Genomic DNA, 6,538 nt, shown 5'->3' with positions numbered 1-6,538 from the left:
ATCGGGATTCCAGAAAGATATGTTGCCTCCTTGGTGCCAGGATCCGGGACGTCTCCGATCGGGTGGATAAGATTCTGAAAGGCGAGGGCGAACAGCCAGAAATCATGTTACATATTGGCACCAACGATATAGCCAGGAAAAGGATTGAGGATGCAAAAAGCGATTTCAGGGAGTTAGGGTGGAAACTGCAGAGCAGGACGAACAGAGTAGTGTTCTCGAGTTTACTACTGGTGCCACGAGATAGCGAGGTGAGGAACAGGGAGCGGCGCAACTTATAACGTGGCTGTGCAGCTGGTGTAGGAGGGAGGGCTTCAGATATTTAGATAATTGGGATGCCTTCTGGGGAAAGTGGGACCTGTACATGTAGGACGGGTTGCACCTGAACTGGAAGGGGACCAATATCTTGGATGGAAGGTTTGGTCGAGTGGTTCAGGAAGGTTTGAACGAGTATGACAGGGCGGTGGGAACCTGAGCTACATACCCGTGGTGAGAGTTGATGGAGATGAGGCAATAGCAAGAGGTAGCGCAGCCAGTGGGAATGAATTTCTTGGGAAAGAACCAAGGCATCGGTTAAACTGTGTCTGCTTTTATGCAAGGAGTGTCAGGAATAAAAGTGATGACCTTAGAGCATGGATCAGAACCTGGTGCTACGATGTTGTGGCCATAACAGAAACGTGGGTTTCTCAGAGGCAGGAATGGTTGCTGAATGTTCTAGGGTTTAGAACATTTAAAAATAATAGGGAGGGGGAAAAAGTGGAAGGGGTATAGCACTCCTAATCAGCGAAGGCATCACAGCTACAGAAGTTGCCATTGTCGAGGTAAGGGAGCTTACTGCCTACTGAGTCAGTTTGGGTGGAAATTAGGAACAGTAATGGAGCAGTCACCTTATTAGGTGTTTACTATAGGCCCCCCAATCTATGGGGAGATTGAAGAAAGCCTGGGTCGGCAGAATTTGGAAAAGTGTGAATTTAGTCGGGTTGTTGTAATGGGTTACTTTAACTTTCCCAATATTGATTGGAACCTCCTTCGAGCAGATGGTTTGGAAGGAGCTGTTTTTGTAAGGTGTGTTCAGGAGGGTTTCCTAACTCAGTACGTGACAGGCCGACGAAGAGAGAGGCCATTTTGGATTTGGTGCTCGGCAATGAGCTCGGGCATGTGTCAGATATTGGGGTGGGAGACCATTTTGGTGATAGTGAGCACAACTGGGTCACATTCTACATAGCTATAGAGAAGGAGAGAAGCAGGCACAATGAGAGTATATTTAATTGGGGAAAAAGAAACTATGATGCTATCAGACGTGAGTTGGGAAGCATGAACTGCGAGCAATTGTTCCATGCAAAGGGCATTACAGACATGGGGAGACTGTTTAAGGAACAGTTGTTGCAAGTGATGCATAAATGTGTTCCTCTGAGACAGGCAAGAAGGGGTAAGACAAAGGAACCTTGGATGACGAGAGCGGAGAAGCTTCTCGTCAAAAGAAAAAAGGCAGCTTACGTAAGGTGGAGGAAGCAAGGGTCTTGCTCAGCTCTAGGGTATTACAGGCAGGCGAGGATGGAGCTCAAAAATGGTCTGAGGAGAGCCAGGAGGGGGCAGGAAAAAGGCTTGGCACGAAGGATTAGTGAGAAACCAAAGGCATTTTTCATGTATGTGAGAAATAAGAGAATGATCAAAGAAAGTGTAGGGTCGATCAGGGAACTTGTGTCCAGAGTCTGAGGAGGTAGGGGAAGCCCTAAATGAGTTTTTTGCTTCTGTCCTTACTACAGAAAAGGACATTGTAGTGAATGAAACCATTGAGGAGCAGGTAAGCATGCTGGAACAGATAGAAATTGAGCAAGCTGGTGTACTGAAACTTTTGACAAACATCAACATTGACAAGTCGCCAGGGCCAGACCAGATTTATCCTCGTCTGCTTTGGGAAGGGAGAACTGTGATTGCTTCGCCCCTTGCGAAGATCTTTGCATGTTCGCTCTCCACCGGAGTCGTACCTGAGGACTGGAGGGAGGCAAATGTATTTCCTCTCTTCAAGAAAGATAATAGGGAAATCCCCGGCAAATACAGACCAATCAGTCCTCACGTCTGCCTTCTTCAATGTTTTAGAAAGGGTTCTGAGGGATAGGATTTATGACCAACTGGAAGAGCCTGACTTGATTAAATGCAGTCAGCACGGCTTTGTGTGGGGCAGGTCTTACCTCACAAATCTTATTGAGTTCTTTGAGGATGTTACGAGACAGGTTGATGAGGGTCGAGCGGTGGATGTGGTGTATAAGGACTTCAGCAAGGATTTGATGAGGTTCCCCATGGAGGGCTCGTTCAGAAGGTCAGGAAGAATGGGACACAAGGAAGTGTAGCTGTCTGGATACGGAATTGACTGGTCGACAGAAGGCAGCGAGTGGTAGTGGAAGGAAAGTATTCTGCCTGGAAGTCAGTGGTGAGCGGTTATCCACATGGCTCTGTTCTTTGGCCTCTACTCTTTGTATTTTCTATTAATGACTTGGATGAGGAGATTGAAGGATGGGTTAGCAAGCTTGCAGACGACACAAAGGTTCGAGGTGTCGTTGATAGCATAGAGGACTGTTGTAGGCTGCAGCGTGACATTGACAGGATGCTGAGAGGTGGCAGATGGAATTCAACCTGGATAAATGCGAGGGGATGCATTTTGGAAGGTTGAACTTGAAAGTTGAGTACTGGATTAAAGACAGGATTCTTGACAGTGTGGAGGAACAGCGGGATCTTGGTGTGCAGGTACATAGATCCCTTAAAATTGTCACCCAAGTGGACGGAGTTGTTAAGAAAGCATATGGTATTTTGACTTTCATTAACAGGGGGACTGAGTTTAAGAGCCGTGAGATCTTGTTGCAGCTCTGATTAGACCGCACTTGGAATACTGTGTCCAGTTCTATCATCGGAAAGATGCGGATGCTTTGGAAAGGGTTCAGAGGAGATTTACCAGGATGCTGCCTGGAATTGTGGGCTTATCTTACGAAGAGAGGTTGACTGAGCTCGGACATTTTTCATTGGAAAAAAGAAGGAAGAGAGGGGACCTAATTAAGGTGTACAAGATAATGAGAGGCATAAATAGAGCCGATAGCCAGAGACTTTTTTCCCAGGGCAGAAATTGTTAACACGATTTGGTGGAAAGTATAGAGGGGATGTCCGAAGGAGGTTCTTAACGCAGAGAATTGTGAGAGCATGGAATGCGTTTCCAGCAGCAGTTGTGGAAGCGAGATCATTTGGGATATTTAAGAGATTGCTAAACATGCATATGGTCATAGAAATTTGAGGGTTCGTACATTAGGTTTACCTTAATTGAGGGTCAATGGTCGGAAAAACATCGTGGGCTGATGGGCCTGTTCTGTGCTGTACTGTTCTATGTTCTATGTTCTTAACATTGTGGTGAATTTGTTTTTCACTCGAATGCAATCATGCTTTTCTGACAGTGTGGGAAACAGAACTGCACACACGTTTCCAGATGTTGGTTCACCAATATTTGAAAGAAAGCTTCCTAATGCATTCATTCTTGATGAAGAGCGCATGTTTGAAACATCGACTCTACTTCTCTTTGAATGATGCCTGACCGGCTGTGCTTTTCCAGCTCTACACTTTTCTACTTCCTTATTCAAATGTTTGACACACTTGGTAATGAAGTCCACCTTTGTCAAGGTGTCTACCTGCACTGACGTCTTCAGGGATCTAAAGAATTGTATGCCAGGACCCCTTAGTCGTCCTCAGGAATTGCGCATTTATTGTGTATGTCCTTAATTTCCATCTACCATTGCCTGCTCAATTTTCCAGCTGATCAGTATCAGACTGAGGACATCCTCCTCACTATCAGTGGCACCAGCAGTTTTCGTGTTATCTGCACACTTGCGAATTCCACTTTCTGCATTCACATAGAGCCATAGAGCAATACAGCGTGGAAATAGGCCCTTCAGTCCAAACCGGTCAAGGCTGACTATGGCATTCACAAAGTTTATTCTAAATGTCCATGTTTGGCCCATATACCTCTAAACCCTTCCCATGCATGTACCGAGAAAAATGTCTTTGGTGTCTTAAATATTGTTGTTCAACACTCTTCAACCACGACCTCTGATAGCTCCATATACGTGCCACTCTCTGTGTGACGAGGTTAGCCCTCAGATCCTTCTAAATCTTTACCCTCTCCCCTTAAGCAGATGCCCTCTAGTTTTCAGTTCCCCGTTCCTGAGAATACAACTCTCTTCATTTATCCTATCTATGTGTTTGGGAAAAGTAAATCGTACATCGAATCTTTTAAATAAAATAGTCAGGAGAGGAGACCTTGAGAAGTAACTAGCTTTCATTTATGGCCATGGGGCATATATCTTCGTTTGAAGATTTCTGATGTATTACAATGAAATACAGAATGTTAAAAGCTGTACAGTACAACACAAGACCACTGCTCATTAATTATTAAACAATTGGCATTCGCAAGGTACATAAACATTGTCCAGACTTACATTTGTTAATGTTGACACAATTAAATGTTATCTTATTTGCAGGTTCGCGTCGGAAAAAAACAACCAATAAGGGATTTAATGAAAAAAAATGCATCATTCGATGAAGCAGAACTCTCTAAGGGGCCTGAGGACCAGAAAGAGTTTGCAGCTGTAGGTTACTACCAAACCAGATTTCCTCAGCCAGGGCTCAAAAAGCACTATCCTCGCAGGCTATATTTTACTACACAAATTGCTTTGTGCAAACATTGCTTCCACACATTTGTCTGTCAATTTTGGTCAAGTTCTCCCACAATCAATCCTCGGTTCTTTCATAGAACAGATTGGGGTTGTCAGCAAAAGGGAAAATATACCAAGAGCCAACGGGATGATCAGACGATGGGGGTTGGAAATCGGACAGATAATTCACAGTTCCAGTAAGAAAAAGCGAAGAGCTTTCGAGCAATTTGGAATCATCATCTGGACGGGGATATTGAGGCAACTGCAAGATTGCTGGAGTGCAGGGCCACAACAGTGAATGAACCGAACACAAGATTTTCTGCAAATTTGCTTGGATGTCCAGTTGAGCCGTTCCAAATGCAGGGGAACAGAATGTTCTCAGCCACTGAAATTCCATAAGGGCTCAAGTGGTGCGAATTTGGGTAGGATAGGGATATGGGTATATTCCCAGCACTTGGAGTGGTTTACCCTCTCTACGTAAAAGAAAACGTATTAAACTGTAATTGCTATTTGCTAGAGGTTATTAAGCTGTTCATTGTGCCCCACTCAAAAGTAGTTCGAGAAAGAAAGGTACAGAAGAGTGTAGTAAACTGCAGAGTGACAAGGCTGAGCCATTCGTGGACAGAGGGAGAAAAGGTATTAATGATAGGGTCATCTGATTTTCATCCGGAGGGTGCGCTCTTTTTCATTTGGTTGCATGCATCCACTCGAGATTCCCCTTGACCTTGACTGCTGCGGGTGACCAGTAGGACTAGAACGGGCCTTTCCACCTAAACTTCAATTTGCTCAGTTCCTTGTTCTGAAGATTGGTTGGGTTGTGAGTGTAAACATTGAAGAGTTTTGTTTAAATGATGCAGATATTTCCACTTGTCTACCAATATTGTTGCAGCGGTATCCGTCGTTGGGATGATTTTGATTCATCTATTAAAAATATTCCCTTGTATTCAACAATATTCATAACAATGTGTTCAAAGAAATTCAATACAAGCAAGTGGTGGACAAATAAAAGTCCCAAGAGGCAATGAGTTCTATTAATTAACTAAAAGGCCCACTGGCCAAAAAAGTGGTTCGACAAATTAAAAGGCTCACCAGCAAAATAGATGGTTCAACAAACGCAGGACATCCATTTTATAGCATTGTTCGCAGCCTACATTCTGAAAACCTGGGTGCCACCAAGTTTGCAATGACGTATTAGCTATTCCCTCTTTGCCGAAGTGCGTAGAATAATACACATAATCAACTGAAATGAGCAGCAGCATAGAATAAGCCCAAAGTTGTCCATCAGCGATTGCCCACACTTTTGTTTGATACTTGAAGAAGCACCCCATTTAAAGCCATATTTTGTCCTCTTCAGCAGGGACTTCCCCAGTGATTTCTGTACATTACCCACGTCTGGTATACCTGTCGCTATATTGCCTCTAAGCAGGTTATGTTCAGAAACCAATGGGACCAGAAAACATAGAACAATACAGCGCCTAACAGGCCTTTCGGCCATCGATGTTGCGCCGACCTATGAACTCATCTAACCTCATTCCGCTCCAATATCCCATCATCATCCATGTGCTTGTTCAAAGATTGTTTAAATCTGCCTAATGTGGTTGAGTTAACTACATTGGTACGCTCTTACCACTCTCTGAGTAAACAATCTGCCTCTGACATCTGTCTTACATTTATCACCCCTCAATTTGTATCAATGTCCCCTCGTACAAGCTGACATCGTCATCCTGGGAAAAAAGACTTCCACTGTCTACCATATCTAATTCCTCTGATCATTTTCTATGTCTCTGTCAAACTCCTCTTCGCATTCTTCTTTCCAATCAGAATGGACCCAAATCTCTCAGCTTTTT

This window comes from Chiloscyllium plagiosum, unplaced genomic scaffold (genome assembly GCF_037043375.1).
Source record: "Chiloscyllium plagiosum isolate Xiang-an unplaced genomic scaffold, Cpla_swu_hap1 HiC_scaffold_52, whole genome shotgun sequence".
In the NCBI taxonomy this organism is placed as follows: Eukaryota; Metazoa; Chordata; class Chondrichthyes; order Orectolobiformes; family Hemiscylliidae; genus Chiloscyllium; species Chiloscyllium plagiosum.
This window is presented reverse-complemented; position numbering follows the sequence as displayed.